Here is an 18,084-nt window from a genome sequence, read left to right as displayed (position 1 = left end):
AGGAATCTCAAGACCAAAAGAACAAAATGTCTGTCTGGGAAAGAAAATGATAAACTTTGCTACAAAATTATTAACTTCCTGGTTTTCCATTGCAGCAAGGAGGGAGTATCACATTGCTTTGTGGTTAGAAGTCAGTGATATAAAACACTGACCCAGATTCTCATTCTATAAAACTCTGTGGGAGAATTATACTCCACTGGTAGATTTCAGTGTGTAGAAGCATAACCACAATTATTAGATGCTTTTCTCCTAGGAAAATTAACTCCCTGGTTGTTTAAATAGAAAAAAAAGAAGTTCTTTGAAACTATTCAGCAGCAAATAGACTAAAAAGATACTCACTTACAGTGATAACTTCTACTTCCTTCGCATTACTAGTTGAAACAATCTTTCCCTTTCTCAGTAGTAGCTTTTATTATGTTCATTTCAGTACTGAAGATGAAATTCCCACCGACTGGCAGAAGCCAATAGTTTAGTTCAATGAGATTGTAAATTTAGATTCAGGAAGACATCTCTCTTTTCTATTACCGTTTTACATTCAGACAAGCTAAACCACAGTCATCTGTGCTCTTTTTGAGAAATGAATTTATCAGACTATTGGATTTCAATTTGGTGAAATTAGGAATTGTAAACTTAATTTCAAAGCCCTGTATTTTTAAATACTCAATAATGCTGGAAATTTCTTCCTTTGCACTTTTGATTGTTATAAATTTCGTCTGAGCTGTGATTTTGTTAATATGAGCAAGTGGAAAGAATATGGTATTAGTAATTAGAAGATTTGGTTCTAATCCTAGTTTTGCACCACGTGACTTTTTAACATTCTTCAATACACTTAACATCTTTGGGCTTAATTGTCCTCGTTAATTAAATAAGGAGGTTGGATAAAATGATTTTTTTTTTGGCTTTCGCCTCCTGGGCTTGCACCTGCTATGACTTGCTCCAAAACAGAGGCTACCTGTTTTGAAGTTTCTGAACAGAACATTCATATTTATTATGTATTTATTACTTATTATATATTTATTATTTATCATGTATTCATTTTCCGATTGTTGTGCACTTTGTGATGTCCACAAAGCTCACATTTTTCACATTTAAGTTACAGAAGCAGAAATCTATCTAATTCATTTAACAAGTATTTTAAATTAAATTTAACAATTATCTTAAGTTACATCATTCAACAAAATAGGCAAAGATCAGAGCTTACATTTAACTGAAAAGAGAAATAGACAAGAAACAACACAAACCCATAATTTATAAGAAACAAAAAACCCCCATATGCAACATTATGTAAGAAATTCTTCCAGGTTATAGAAAAGGAAAAAGAACAAGTAAGGGGGTTGTGGTGGATTGTCTTATTAAATAGAGTGGGCAGGTAGGGCTCATGAAGGAAAGGTTAGAACAGAAACTTGAAATAAGTGAGTCAGCCAAGCCAGTATCTAATGAAAAGCAGTTCTGGCAGAAGGAACAGCCAAGTTAAGATCCCAATGCAGGAAGCGGTCTGTTGTGTTCACAGAACAGCAAGAAAGTCAGTATGGTTGGGCCTGTGTGATCGAAAGGAAGGGTAGCAAAAAGTGTAAAAAAGAAAAGCGTGAATGATTTTCACAATGGCCCCAATATTTTCTGCCTTCCTTCCTCCATACTCTTTGATCATGATTCTCAATACTGACTCCTTCTCAATACTGGCTATGGACTTGGTCAGCTGTCTTGTTTTCAGCAATGGGATGGCAGCATACTTGATTTGAGGGAGCTGGTAAAAGCCTCTCCCTTTCCCTTGGAACCCTACCGCTGCCATGGAGGAAGCCCAGGGCAGCCCAGGGAGGATGAAAGACCGCACGGAGTGGAGCAGAGGCATCTGGCATCTGCCTGGGGTCCTCCTGGACCAGTCAGCTCTGGGGAACCCACCAGCTGACAGTGGACACTACATAGTTGACCGTTAGGTTCATAAGAACTAATTGAGTGTTTAAAGTCAATTTTAAGGTGGTTTGTTTCACAGCACTGATCCCAGAAGTGTTGTCAGGGAGATAATAGAGGTTGGGAGTGAATACTGAGGGGCCCTGTTTAGAATTGTATACATTTTGGGGGTGCGTGGGTGGCTCAGTTGGTTAAGCATCCGACTCTTGGTTTTGGCTCAGGTCACGATCTCATGGTTCATGAGTTCGAGCCCTGTGTGGGCTCCATGCTGACAGTGCAGAGCCTGCTTGGGATTCTGTCTCTCCCTCTCTCTGCCCCTCACACCCCTCTATCTCTCAAAATAAATAAATAAACTTCAAAAAAAAAGAAGTTATTTCACTCTGAGTATAAGAAATCATGATAAGGGTTTGAGCAGACATATGGCATGATCTTTTATTTTAGAATGCTCACTCAAGCTGCTATACCTCAAGGGGTGTCTATACATCTTCATTCAAATTCTTGCTTCTCTGGCCCATCCTTATTCATAACTCCAGAGTGCAGAAGAGGGATTTCTACCTTATTTGGCACATTTGCTCAACTTATGAAGAGAAATGTTATTGTCAATTTAACTTGGATGTGGTATTACCTTCTTGTGGATACCAAAGTTTGTTCTGACTTTTCACCTTTCCTCCAAGGAATTATTTCAATTCCCTTTTGCTCAAAGATAAGTACTGTATGTCAAGTTCGACCTTCTTACCCAATTTCCATGTTTAAGAGAGCTAGTGGCATTACCTGGTAGTTAGAGTCTCATGGATATTTTGAGAAAAAGCCAGGGGAGGTAAAACCTATTACATTTTTCTAATATTGTAGAATCTCAGATTCCGGGATATAAAGCAACAAGGTGAAATGGCTTCTAACAGTCTAGAATTCTATGTTCTTCTTTTATTCTAAGATCCAATCTCTTCGTGACAATTTATTTACTACCTCACACAAAGTGATACTTCTTGGACACCATTGGCAACAAATGTCACCCAGAGCATCTCAGATCTGTATTCCAAGTTATAAGAGTCATATTCTTTTGCTAAAACAGAAACTGCTATGGTTTCAAAGATGGTTGTACTTCTTGCTTTGACAGTAATTATTTAAGAAAAATGGGTAGCTTCGGGAGAATCTTTTCTATCTCTGAGAATAAATAAAATTTTGTTTGAGTAAATTATATATTAATTCTTCAATATCTTTGTCTTGCTGTCTCTCTCTCTCTCTCTCTGCTCCTCTCCTCTCCTCTCCTTCTCTCTCTTTTTCATATCCAGCTATCTGGTTATCATTTACCTAAGAAATGTAAGATCCTGATGGACTATAATTCTTAGAAAATTAATGAGTATCAGAGTATCTGACCCCTAGTCCTGGTTCAATTATATAGTGGGGAACATAGAACAAATATCGATTAATCTGTTTTCCTTACAGATATTTAAAATTGTTAGTAACTTTTTATTTTTTTGAAGTTTATTTATTATGAGAAAGAGATAGAGATGAGAGAGAGAGAGTGAGAGAAAGAGAGAGAGAGAGACAATGGGGGAGGGGCAGAGACCAAGGGAGAGAGAGAGTCCCAAGCAAGCTCTGCATTGTCAGCACTGAGCCCGATGCGTGGCTTGAACTCATGAACTGTGAGATCATGATCTGAGCCGAAATCAAGAGGTGGAGCATAACCGACTGAGCCACCTAGGCACCCCCCAAAATTGTTAGTAACTTTTTAAAAGATATTTCTTTTACAAAAGCAAATTTGCATTATTATAACTAATCCTCATAACAGCCATTTGAGGAAAATATTAACATCATCTACATCTAAGCTACAATATATTTCTAGATATTAAAAGAAAACTCTGACTATTAGGGTAATTACACATTTTTTTCATAGAAAAGAGAAAAAAGTTATCTGCCTAGTATTAAAAATTAAACTATTAAGGCTGTAAATGAAATAATTAAGTGTCTAGCATAGGTTGAGTACACATTAGGATATATTATTTCATTAGGAGACTGTGCACTGGTGAAAAAGAAATAAGCAGACTTCTCAGGAATTAGTAAACACTGGCTCTGAACTGACACTGTTTCCAGGAGACCCAAAACACCTCTGCGATCTACCAAAGTGAGAGCATTTGAAGGCCAGTTCTTGTTGTTGTTGTTTGGGTGTTTGTTTGTTTTTATCTCAGATCCATTTCACAGTGGGGCCAGTGGGTCCCTTCACCCATCCTGTGGTTATTTGTCCAGTTCTGGAATGTGTGATCGGAATAGACACACTTAACAACTAGCAAAATCCCCACACTGGTCTCTTGATCCGTGGATTGAGGGCTCTTCAGGTGGGAAAGGCAAAGTGGAAGGCTCTATGTAGGACAACTGCCTCTACGAAAATAGGGAATCAAAAGCAGTATCTTATTTCTGCAGGGATGGCCGAGAGTAGAGCTACCACCCGCGACTTGAAAGATGCAGGGGTGGTAATCCCTCTACATTCCCATTCAGCTTGCCTATTTGGCTGTGCAGGAAACATGAATTTTAGAGAATGGCGGTGGATCATCCTAAGCACAACCAGGTGGTGACTGCGGTTGCAGCTGCTGTGCCAGGTGTAGTTTCATTGCTTGAGTAAATTAACACATTCCCTGGTACCTGGTATGTATTGGTCTGGCAAGTAATTGTTCTTCATCCATGTTAGTGAAGACCAGCAGAGTAGTTCAACCAGCTGGCAGAGCCAACAACACACGTTCACTATCTTATGTTGGGGTTATGTCAACTCTCCCGCTCTATGTTATAACTTAGTTTGCAGGAATCTTGATCACTTTTCCCTTCCACAAGATAACCCACTGGTCGTTATATTGATGACATTCATCCATCGAGCAAAAAGTAGCAGCTACTCTAGACTTACTGGTAAGACATTGCAGATCAGAGGGTGAGAAATAAATCTGACAACAATTCAGGGGCCTCCTACGTCAGTGACATTTCTAGGACTCAAGTCTGTGGGGCACGTCAAGATACCCACTTTAATATGAAGGATAGGTTGTTGCATCTGGTCCCTCCCACAACCAAAAACGGGATGTAAAATTGAGCGGGTCTCTTTAGACGTTGGAGGCAATATATTTTTCTCATTTTGGTGTGTTCTTCCAGCCCACTTACCAAGTGACCAAAAAACTGCTCTTTTTATTGGGATCCAGAACAACAGAAGGCTCTGTGACAGGTCCAGTCTGCCATGTTAGCTGTTCTCCCACTTGGGCCATCTGATTTAGTAGATCCAATGGGGCTTGATGTGTCAGTGGCAAATAAAGATTTTGCTTGGAGCCTTTGCATGCCCCTATAGATGAATATCAGCTTAAAACCTTCAGATTTTGGAAGAAAACCTTGTCATCTTCTGTGGATAATTATTCTCCTTTTCAGAAACAGCCTTTGGTTTGCTATTGGGCCTTAGTAGAGACTGAATTTTAACCATGATCCACCATGATAACTTCAGCTTATCAGGCAACCTGAAGTACCGTGAACTGGGTGTTTTCTGACTCCCAAGCCATGAAGTTGGGTATTCACAGTAGCACACCACCATCAAAAGCAAGTAGTTCGTGTGGAATTGGGTTCCAACAGGCTCTGAAGGCTCAAGTAGGTTCCATTAAGAAATTCCCAAATACCCGTGGTCCCCACTCCTGTTACCTTACTTTATTTCTCACAGCCTGCAGCTATGGCCTCATAAGGAAGTTCTTTATGATAAGTTGATAAGGAAAGAGGAAATTTGGGCCTAGTTTACAGATGAGTCTGTATGATAGGCAGACACCATCTGGAAGTGGTGCACTTAACTATAGTGCACTTAAAAATAAAGCTACGACACTATAGCCCTTCTCTGGGACATCGCTGAAGAACAGTGGTGAAGGGAGATACTCTCAGTGGACAGAACTTCAACAGTGTACCTGGTTGTTCCTTTTTTGTTCAAGGAGAAGTGGCTGGATATGGGATTGTATACCAATTCATGGGTTGTGGCCAATGGTTTGAGTAGATGGTTAGGGACTTGGAAGATGATTGGAAAGTTAGTAAGAAGGAGATCTGGGAAGAGGTATGTGGATAGGGCTCTCAGAATGGATAAAAAATTTAAGTATTTGTGTCCCATGTGAATGTTAACCAAAGAGTGACATCAGTATAGGAGTATTTTAATAATCAAGTGGATGGGATGACCCATTCTGTGGATGGCAGTTAGCCTCTTTTTCTAGCCATCCTTGTCAGTGCCCAATGGGCTCATGAATAAAGTGTCCATGGTGGCAGGTTTTGTATGAGCTCAGTAACAGGGACTTTTACTCATGAGGGCCAACAGCCACTGCTACAGTCACTGCTGAGTGTCCAGTGTGCCAGAAGCAGAGAGTTTCTGATGTAGAGACATTCTCTGGAGTAGTCATCCAGCTACCCGGGGGCAGATTGATTACGTTGGATCACTTCCATCATGGAAGGGTCAGCAATTTTGTTCTTATTGGAATAGACACTTACTCTGGATACAGATTTGCCTTCCCTGCATGTAATGCTTCTGCCAAAACTACTGTTTGTGGACTCACATAATGCCTTATCTCCTCTCATGGTATTCCACACGGCATTGATTCTGATCAAGGAACCCACTTCACAGCAAATGGGCCGATACTCATGGAATTCACTGGTCTTACTAAGATCTGGCTGTGTGAAGCAGCTGGCTTGATAGAGTGGGGGAATGGTCTTTTGAAAATTCAGTTGCAGTTCCAGCGAGGAGGCAAGGGCTGTACCTCACAGGGCTGAGGCAAAGTTCTCAGGAGTTGGTACATACTCAAAATCAGTGTTTAACATAAGGTGCTGTTTCTTCCACACTCACGATTCATGGATCCAGAAATTAAGGGGTAGAAATGAGAGTATCACCACTCATTATTACCTCTAAGGATCTGATGATTACACTTTTGCTCCCTGTCCACATAATCTTCAGACCTTGCTCGTCAAGAACTCTTGACCAAAGACAGAAATGCTTCCACTGAGAGATACAGAAATGTTTCCAGTTATATGAGCCAATTCCTTAAAATAAATCTGTCTATATACATCATATTGGTTCTCTTACTTTGGAGAATCCCAGCTAATACAACTAGCAATGTCTGCCAGAGGAGACTTCAGAAGTGTTTGTTTACATTATAATTCTACATTTTATAGTATATGTTCTTTTCAACTATAGTGCACTTAAAAATAAAGACAATTTACATGGGAAATGTTATTATTTAATGGATGAAGGAATTAAAACTCTTTATTTTTTTAAACAAATTTTATTTATTTTTGAGAGAGAGAGAGAGAGAGAGAGAGAGAGAGAGAGAGAGAGAGCACGAGCAGGGGTGGTTCAGAGAGAGAGGGAGACACAGAATTTGAAACAGGCTCCAGACTGAACTGTCAGCACAGAGCTCGATGTGGGGCTCGAACTCATGAGCTGTGAGATCATGATTGAGCCAGGGTCGGATGCTTAACTGACTGAGTCACCCAGGCACCCCAGGAATTAAGACTTTTGAGTGGCTAAGTGAATTTCTAAAGATGATATAAACAATAAATATCAGGTGCAGGATTGACGCTCATGTTCCAGAGCTACAAATAGCACAGTGGCTTTCCAAGGGGCAGTATTCACTTACACCTATTAGATTGGACTTGGGCAACATGATTGCTTATTAATAAAATGAACATAATTGTATCTAAAATCAGAAGATTTTTTGAAAATTGATTGAGTTGTGTATTTCAGGCATCCTGGATAGTGCCTGATTATACCATATATTTAATATTTTATGTTGTTATTTCTTATTAAAATGAAAATGCTACTTTTTGTATTAAATCCATTACTTTTATGAAGAAACCGTCTATATTTTGCTAAAAGTTAAAGTGATATAAAAAAAAGTTATGGTTTGAAAAACTTTTGGGTTTTAAGTGATTAGCTTTAATTGAGAAATCTTTTAAAATAAAGCTTAGATGAACTATTGTCAAATCTAGTTATGTGATATTTACTGATAAGGCAAGAGATGGTCTGGGCACCCTGGATTTTGGATGCTTCAAGTTGAGAGAATTAGTGAAGCATGACACCAAGTATGAATTCATACTCTAAAAAAAATCTAAGGATGCCTTTAGCTTCTTCTTTTAAAACTCCGGTATTAATGTTTAGAAAGCACTTATGAAGGGTTTTATCTCTAGTTTCCCAAAAAGACCCCTTTGGAAAATGATTGATCGGAATTTGGCAGACATCCTTTATTGTGTTATAGTTTTGTGTTATGGTCTTTTAAGCTTCAATATTAGGGAAAAAAATTTCAAAGTATGCACTTCTGTATTATTCCCAAAGGTAATAATATGAGGATTAAATGCAATCAGTTTTCTGAGTCAGGCACAGCCATAAATATGGTATTGAACATATGTTGAAACAGTCTATAAGGTTTCAGAAAATGAAGAATGAGCTAAAGATTTTTTTTTTGTAACCCAAATTCCTTCTATTCAAGAGCAAAAAGCAATTGGAGGATGCCAAAAATTGTGGATTTGGGTTCAGTAGCCACCACTATCGTGGAAATTTTGGCTGCTGAAATCCAATTCAGATACATCCCATGTGAGGAATGATAGTATCTTTACTAAGATCAAGAGTTTTAACAGACAGCAGAGAGATGCTAACAGAAACTCTGTAACTTTTGATAGACCTTTTTATTGAAGACTTATGCTGTTGGTTATTTGATTACTAGTTTCCAGAACAAAATGTAATTCTGTCTATATATCTGAATTCTAACACTATGATGGCTGTTTTTACTGGAAGTATTGAACCTATCGGTAGCATTTGGTATAGTTGATCTCTCTCTCTTTCCTTCTACATTGCCTTTTAAAATTTTATTTCCAGATCACTGCACTTGATTGGTTTTCTTCTTAGCTTACTGGTTGTTCAGTTACCTCTGTCAATTCCTTATCTTTTAACCGACCCATTACTGTTGGCATGGCCTAGAGCTTGGTTTGTGGACTTCTCTTTTTTAGCTAAAGATTTATGGTGATCTCATCTAGTCTTATAACTTTAGAAACTATATGCTGATGACTTCCCAAATTTTTATGCCTCTTAATCAGACTGTACTCCAAACTACAGACTTATATATCCAACTGCCTACTCAACATCTCTGTGTCTGTGTCTGTCTAATAGACATCACAAATGTACCATGTATAAAACTTCTGACATTCCAAATAATCCTTCCTTTGGACATCTGCTCTACTTCCATTGTTCCTCCGGTATAAGCTGAGACCCTTGGAGCAATGCTTACCTCCATTCTTTCTCTTGCATTCTATATCAAATCTGTTAGGAAATGATGGTAATTCTGTCTTCAAAAAGTTACTTCCACTGTTACCTCCTTGGTCTGAATTACCACAATCTCTTGCCTGGATACTGAGTTATCCTTGTAAAATATAAGTCAAATGATGCCATATCTCCATTTCACTCAGATTAGAAGCCTGAATCCAGAAAGTGGCCAATGTGGTCTCTCATGTTCTGCTACCCACCTCTGCTCTCTGACTCCTCCTACCATTTTCACACATGCTCAGTCAGCTTCAGCATACTGGCTTCCTTGATGTTATGTGAGCATACCAGATATATTCTTATTTTAAGGTTTTTGCTCTATCTGTTCTGGAAAATTCTTCTACCAGATAATGAATTTGGCTAACCTTACCACCTTGTCTAAATTTCACCATTTCAAGGAGGCCTCACCCTGATCACCATACTTAATACTAAATCCTGACCTCCCCCCACACCTTCTGTACTGCCCCTCACATCCCCAAACTGGACTCCCTTTACCATGCTTGATTATTTTAACTTTTTTTCCCCCATAGAATTACTTTTGATACTTTTTCCCAACTAGAATATAAACTCTTTAGGAAACTTTGGTGTTGGCCACTGGTGTGTCTAAGCATCTAGAACAGTGTTAGGTACTTAGTAAACATTTTAAACAAGTTTTGAATGAATAAATAAGTTACATATGAGAAAAGCTATACATTCTGGCCCAAATTTCATCTGCAGGCAAGAAAAACTAAGTAGTGTGAGTTTGAAGAGGACAGTAGTTTGAAAGAAAAAAAACAAAAGTTTTCTCTTTGCAATCTACCAAGTTCAGTTTACTCTATTATCTTTTATACATTTAACATTTTTATGCAAAAAATATTTACCATTTTCATATTATCTATTACAGATAACAGAACTATGTATTTTTATATTAAAGGGAAGAAGACACAATGACTGCCCTAGGGAAATAATAGGACAGCATAGAACCAAGGCAGGCATTGCTGTGATCTGAAGAGTGACCAAAACTCCAATACCAACAAGACATCAAAGATAACTTCAAAGCACCTGAGTTTTAAAGCGGGTATAATGTCTGGCGTGATCTGGCAGGTTTTGAAAGGATAACGTTCTGTCTGAGTTATGATAAAACTTCATAAAGATTTATGTGTTTCTTGAAGCTTATGATTTGTATATTTCCTTCATCTTTCCCCTCATTTGTTATTATAAATCCCAGCTGTTATTGTATGCATTTTTAAAGTACCGTGTGCTATATATTTTCCTGCTAGAGACTGTTTGGATGTTTTCAATCCATGAAATGTATTCAGATTTTGAAAACTTCACAACAGAAAGAGACTCCTTAGAAAATAGAAAAAAAAATCAAGTAAAAGTGTATATTGTTAGTATCATGAAGCATTAGGAAAGCATAGCTCAATGTTAAAAATTCCTAGTAGAACTAGAAATTAAAAAGAGATGAGGGAATTGAATGGAAAAATAGCAGAAATCTCCTGGGACCAGAGTGGGGAAAAACTCAAACAGAGGAACATTGACAGAAGTATTATTTTAAATTTTAAACTGTTTATTATTTCTTTGAGAATTGGATATATTGTGTATGTCAACAGTAAAGTTTTCAAAGACATCTTTTGGGCTAACCTAAAGCGAATTGGTTAATTACATTTCTTTAATAATTAAACATTTTTGGCTCATGTTAAAATATCCATTTTTGACGGAAAAATAGGTTCCATTTATTCCTGTTTCTCAACATACTGAAAGGCAATATAGCAGGCTGTTTTTGAGCAACGATGAAGCAATCTTAAGAATTCAGCATGGCTGTTAACTTTTGAAACTTTGTAGCTGGAGTGAGAACATTACTCCAAGAGTGATGCATGGAGTGAGAGAGGAAGCCAGCATCCCGTGTGCCATTTTTCTGACCTGGATTGTTTTATACTCACAGTGTTACTATGAAATGATAGGGATAAATAAAATTGTTTTGAGATTGTTTCTATGAAAAATAATTGGGGGTCACTGAAAAGTGCCATTGTAAAACATGAAATTATTAGCATTTGCATGAAACTGTCCTTAATTATGAAAACAAAATTAATATGAATTTTTTTGTTTTAACTGTTCTAATTTCTTTGTTATTTTAATTATGCATCAATTAAATCAACTATAAAATGTGGATATGTATGACATCCACTTGAAATTATCATTCATAAGTGTTCATTCTTTAACTAAATATCTAAAATATGCCAAAGCAGAAAAAATCTTTAATTGCTTTACGAACAATATGGGATTATATACAATGTGTTGAATATTTGGGAAGAAAGTGAAATTTTCATCTTACTCTTTAAACTTGGTAATATTTTGTTTCCTAATGCATTATAATATCACAATTATTTTGTATACTCTCGTGTATTGTGTGTCAGCAAGTACAATATTATTATATATTGGGAAGCAAAATAATACCAAGTTTTTTCATATTAACAAAACTAATAAAACGTTTTCCCATATTAAAAATACAAAGTATTACAAAATACTTATAGTGGGCAAAAACTAAGACTGTGGTGTGCTGTCTAAAGTGATTTATGATCTTCCAATGCTTATAGTACTGTCAAGTTTCAGTTTTGGATCACACTATTATAACGTGTCAAACAATTTTAAAAATACTCCAACAGTTGACTACACCTGTTTCCACTTTGCAAATCCTTTCAAGTTCATAGCACTTTGATCGAAAAGGAAATATTTAACTTCTGTCTTTCTTTTTCAATCTAAAAGTTGGAAATTTTTTCTTATTGTAATTTTTGTGTGATGTATTAACATTAGCAGGGTCATAAATTGCTAAGATTAGTAAGTCATCTATTTGATCATTTGTAAAGAGATTTTTCACAGACTTTCATTTGGGTTATTTTCAAAGATGTGAACAGAACAAAATGTGGTAAAATTTTACTAAACTATATTATCATATCCTAATGAATAACTTTTAACACTTAATCCAAGTATTGGGGGTATGCTTCCTTAAATTTGACATATATATCTGCATATATACATGTTCTCCATTTAAATATTTAACAGCGTCTTCTGGTTATGCCAAAAGTAGGACACATTCTTCATGTGGTTATTATTTAGCATTTTGTCCAACTTACTTATTTTGGGCAGCTTTAAGCAGAATGAAGTTCTTGTTATCTTAACTCTTTCATGTGACCTGATTGTCATTGGAAGCCACCATTTCTCTGTTCAGTCACCCCTCATAGGCAGAAATCATGGAGATGACATAAAGCCATTATACTATTATTTCTCTCATTCTTAGCACAAGCATTTGATTATTTCTATATTGCGTTAGTGAGGATTCAGGGAGTCACATTTAAACTGTGAAAATAACAATAACATAAATTTTCACAAGAAGACACTGAGAAGCAATTTGCAGATAAAGAAAAATCCATGGAGTGCTGCAGGTGAATTTGACAATCTTTACTAAGTAGAACATCATTTTTTTTTCATTATGCTTTGGATTTTATGGATATTAATTCTCTCAGTTTTCAGACGTTCTCTAGTTTCATGAGGCACTTGGAGAAATTCTTTTTTTCAGTCCGTTGTGGAATTTTAATAGAAGGCTTAGCAGTGTCTTAATCCAAATAAGTTATCAAATAAATATAAAAGAATCAAGTGCAGCCAAGAAATCCCCCTTGGCAGAAATATTATAAAGGTAATAGTTGGATGAGAAATTTCAAAATATGTTATTAAAATGCTCAAGGAAGATTTCTAGGGATGTAATTTAGTGTGCTATTTGGGTAACTTCTTAAAGATACAAAGTACTTTTTTAAAAAAAATGAAGACATTTATGCCTTCAATAAGCTCAGTTTTAAAAAAATCAAGCTTGAGAGTAAGAATCGTAATTCTTACTGAAAAGAGCCTAATTTTAAGAGAAACTTCAGTATACGCATGCTGGATCACTCAGATACTCAACAAGAATGACTTTTGTGCTAGACCTTGTTGAGCTGTGTTTATTGTTACTTAGAAGTTAGGCTCCGGGGTGCCTTGGTGGCTCAGTCAGTTAAGCGTCTGACTCTTGGTTTTGGCTCAGGTCCTGATCTCACGGTTCCTGGGTTCAAACCCTACTCTGAACCCCGTGTTGGGCTGTGCACTGACAGCTCAGAGCCTGTTTGGGATTCTGTCTCTCCTTCTCTCTCTCTTCCCCTCTCCCACTCGCTCTCTAGTGTGTGTGCATGTACGTGCTGTCTTTCTCTTTCTCAAAATAAATAAGTAAACATCAAAAAAAAAAAAAAGAAGTTAGGCTCTGAATGAAATTTGCAGGCACAAGCTGTAGAGCTTATGCCTTATACAGTCCCATAGTGAACAAAACAGAGGGATATAAAATTATATCTTCTTATTTATAAAAAAAAAATAGACAACGTTTCAAACTCTGAAGTTTTTTTCCAAACAGACCTACAGCTCTCAGGTGGAGCTGGTAAATCAACAATGGTTTGCAGGAAGAAGAAAAGATGTACAATGCTTTCAGTATTAACAGTCGTTTTTCTATCAACTCATTGGTAGCAAAGAGAATACTGAAATCTACATTATGGTGTTGGTCTGAGGGTTGAAGATCATCTTCGGGAGACATCTAATATACTGCCAGGCATATAATAAACTTCTGGACAATAATACCCTAATAAAAAGAGAACATATCAGCAATCTCAAGATGTTCATTCAAATTCATGACCATATTACAGCTAAATTATTTGCATCTCTATTTTCCTGGGGGACACAGCATCATAATCACTTTCTGTTTGAGTTCTTGGCTCCATGATAGTACCTTCCTAAGACATGTTGATGATCTGGAATAATGCTTATTGGAAACATTCAGCACTAGTCCTGTCTCTTGTTTTTCTTTCTAATTGTCTCGGATTGGAGTGAGCTTATTGACTTTCACAAATGACATATTCCACAAAATATTCCATCTTAATCAACCTCTTAGTGATATAGAAAATATCCAGATTTACCCTCTAAATGATTATATTTAAAAAGGGAGTGTGTTAAGAATTAAAAGTAGAAAACAAAAAAAAAAATTCAGTATTAAAACCATAGTCCAACTAGTGAGGATAGACACTTAAATACCTACTAGAAGGTGGTAATTGCCATCATAGATAAATGGGTTCTGAAATAGAGAGATGAGACCAATTTTTTTCTCTCTCAGGATTGTCTGACTACTTTTATATCTTTTGTGCTCAGTAATACTTAAGCAAGGTATTTATTAGAAAAGCTACTTTAGGGGCGCCTGGGTGGCTCAGTCGGTTGAGCGTCCGACTTTGGCTCAGGTCATGATCTCGCAGTCCGTGAGTTTGAGCCCCGCGTCGGGCTCTGTGCTGACAGCTCAGAGCCTGGAGCCTGTTTCAGATTCTGTGTCTCCCTCTCTCTCTGCCCCTCCCCTGTTCATGCTCTGTCTCTCTCTGTCTCAAAAATAAATAAACGTTAAAAAAAAATTAAAAAAAAAGAAAGAAAAGCTACTTTAGCCATATTTCGTTACCTTTCAAACCCTGTTGCATTTTAAATTAACCCCCAAACACTGTATTTACCCCCAGTAACCCCCATCCTCTTTATTTTTATCATGGCTTCCATACTGATTTTCACGTCTATTGTCATGTCTTATGGAATGGTTACTTAAATACTCATATAAGCTTAACTACCGTAACTTTTCAGTTCTTTCTTTAGTTATGATGAACACAAATAGTGCAGGTAATAGAAAAATGAGGAAAATAAATTTAGAATACAGTGTAATAAAGGATGCTATAGACTATGTTCCCTTTTATATTCAAATTCTCTTTTTTTCAATAGCTCTTTTGTCAGCCTAGTTTCGTAAATTGTTAGGGGTAAGTACATAATGCAGTTGTATGTTTTAAAAACATGTTATAATTTGGGGCACCTGGGTGGCTCAGTTGGTTGAGCATCTGACTTTGGCTCAGGTCATGATCTCATGGTTCATGGGTTCAAGTCCCACACCATTCTTTGTACTCACAGTACAGAGCCTGCTTGGGATCCTCTGTCTCCTTCTCTCTCTGCCCCTCCCCTGCTCATGAGCTCTCTCTCTCTCAAAAATAGACATTAAAAATATGTAAAAACATGTTATGACTCAATTCATGAATTGACTCCAAAGAGCTTTTCTACTAAAAACTCCAGTGTTTTTTTTTTAAGTTTACTTATAACAATATTTTAAAAAGTAAAATGTAATATTCTTTGTTATAATTTGGATACTTTGTCCAAGGGTCCATTATTCAGGGTATCAAAAGATCATACCTTATTTCATTTCATATTCTCCATGCCATTTGGCAACACCAGGTTAATATCACCACTATAGACTACATACTACTTGTTTCTTCACATGTTTTTCCCTTGTCTCGTTTTTCCTGGCTTAAGCCATCTCATTCATAATTTTTCTGACTTGGTCTTTTAGAGCCTTTCTTCCTATTTCGTCATTTATTTCTTTTTCTTGACCTCACAGTCTACTGTGTCTTTTGAGCGTTACTTCTTTGACTTTGTTGAACTCCATTAAATTGTGTTTGAAGTTTTTAAATAGTGTAACATGCTATTAGGCCTAAGGCTGGCTTCATTCTGGCCCACATGCTGAAAAAAAAAAAGGATATATTAGTTTGCCAGGGCTTCCAAAACGGGGGTGGGGGGGGGTTGAATAGCAGACATACATTTTCTCACAGTTCTGGAGGCTAGAAACTGGAGATCAAGGTGTCTGCAGGGCTGTCTCGTCTGAAGCCTTTGTCCTGGGCTTGTAGATGGCTGTCTTCCTCTGGTGTCTTCACATGGTCTTCCCTTTTGTTGGTGTCCTAACCTTCTGTTTTCCTAAGGTCATCAGTCATTTAAATTGAGGCCCAGCTATAAGATCTCATTTTATCTTAATTACATCTTTAAAGCCCCTATCTGATTTTTTAAAGTTTATTTATTTATTATTTCTGAGAGAGAGAGAGAGAGAAAGAGAGAGAGAGAGAGAGAACGCATACAAGTGCGGGAAGGGCAGAGTGAGAGGGAGACACAGAATCCGAAGCAGGCTCCAGGCTCAGAGCTGTCAGTGCAGAGCCAGATGTGGGGCTCGAACTCATAACCGTGAGATCATGACCTGAGCCGAAGCCGGATACTTGGCTGACTGAGCCACCCAGGCATCCCTAAAGGTCCTATCTTTAAATCCACTCAACATATGAATTTGAGGGGATGTAATTGAGCTGAAAAATATGATGCAGAGTTTGTTGTGTAGTTGTTCCTTGTAGTTGTTCCTGAATAACCTCTAATAGAAATCCTGCGTCCTCAGGAGCTCATCCTCCTGGCTGTCCAAAGGACGTCCCTCTGCTGCCCCAGTTGTGTGTGTCACTTTACAATGTGCCCTGGGTTTAGGTCGTCACCAAGCTGCACACACTCTTTTCAAAAACTACTTAGTTTGTTATAGTTCCTAATCTCTGGTGGAAAGCTAAAAAAAAAATCTAATTTTACTACATGAGATCATGAGGGCCAAGATGATAAGCTGCTACACATGACGGATAATGTATTTCCTTTGCACGAGGACCTCTTGAAAATGCATACATTTAGTCCTAGAAACAAAAAATAATGGCAGGTATTTCTAGTGCAGGATGCACACTTTGTGGGATTACATGAGTTTTAGGAACCTTGAAGTTATGTGGCAAAGGTGGTCTCTTACTGAATATTTCTTTGTGAGTGTACATAGGATCATGTAAGAGGACCTTCATTATTTTGGGGAAAATGTCCTGTTTGCTGACTGGTTTGCAGTTTTCTCCTGTGGAAAACATGGATCTTGCCGTAGTCCACTTGAGTGCGTCTGTATTCTTGAGGGATATAGAACAACAATGATTAGGTATCATTATCCATCTGACATTTATTATTGAGTTAAATAAAATAAAGTTAGTAATACTAAGCACCAGCTGTGTCCAAAATAATACGTTTATGTCTAAGTGATTGTGCTAATTTGATAAGAAGAGACTTTTCACAATATGCCCCAGAGTCACTGGCTTTCTACCAACCCTCTCAGGCCTGTATTTTCCAAACTAATGGAGACACAGAATAGAACGTGCATGGCTTTCCAGGTGTCAGCGGCAGAATGGAATAGGCATTTTTGAGGCAAAAATGTTGAAATATCTGGAATATTTTAATGCTTGATGAAAGATACTTGAAATCTGGTACATATGGTAAACATCATACCTACCCAAGTATTTTTCCTTTCTACCCTTGCCCTTGGTAATTTTCAAAACGTGTGGGGTTAAGGTAGGAATTATATAAGCATCTGGGCCCTGTTCTCCCTTAAGACAGAGCAAAAGATACGTAATAGGGAACACTTCTGTATGCTGGTGTGTTTACAAATCACTTTGGGTATTCCCCATGATTCAGGCACACAGTGATTGAAGGGTGATGATGTTTACAAATTAGCATTTCCTTTTCTGTGAAGTTTCAGGCTTAAGGCATAAGCATCTTCAGGAAGACAGTCCAACAGCTGCTGCCTTCCTGATGAGCTATAGGAATCGGAGACAGGCAGGTACCCAAGGAAATAAGGACAAGAGCATATGGCGCCAGTGGAAGAATGAATGCTGACTCACCCACTCTCAGGGCACAAACCCCCAGGCCCTGGAATTGGCAAACTCTTTGAACTCTCCTTTGCACCAAAGACATCCATTCAGATTTTTTTTTTCAAGAGAAGTTTCCCTAAATAGGATGCTCTGACTTCATGTTCTTAGGACTGAAGGAGCATTTGCTGGAAGTTCTGATTAGAGTTTCAAAGCTGGAAAGTGATGTATTAAAACAAATAGCTTGATTTTCTTCAAAATGAGATTGCTAGGCAATCTGTTCAAATCCCACGGAGACAAATCAGTTATGTCACACCAAAACAACAAATAAAT

At 37.4% G+C, this 18,084-nt stretch overlaps 1 long non-coding RNA gene across 5 annotated transcripts in view; it reads left to right on the top strand.

Moving 5' to 3' along the window:
* The window catches only part of LOC122242042, a 129,480-nt gene that overhangs the window by 46,643 nt on the left and 64,753 nt on the right, over window positions 1-18,084 (top strand). The window lies entirely within an intron of this gene.

Source organism: Panthera tigris, chromosome C2 (genome assembly GCF_018350195.1).
Source record: "Panthera tigris isolate Pti1 chromosome C2, P.tigris_Pti1_mat1.1, whole genome shotgun sequence".
NCBI lineage: Eukaryota > Metazoa > Chordata > Mammalia > Carnivora > Felidae > Panthera > Panthera tigris.
The sequence above is the reverse complement of the archived record's forward strand: the minus strand, read 5'-3'. Positions and strand labels throughout refer to the sequence as shown.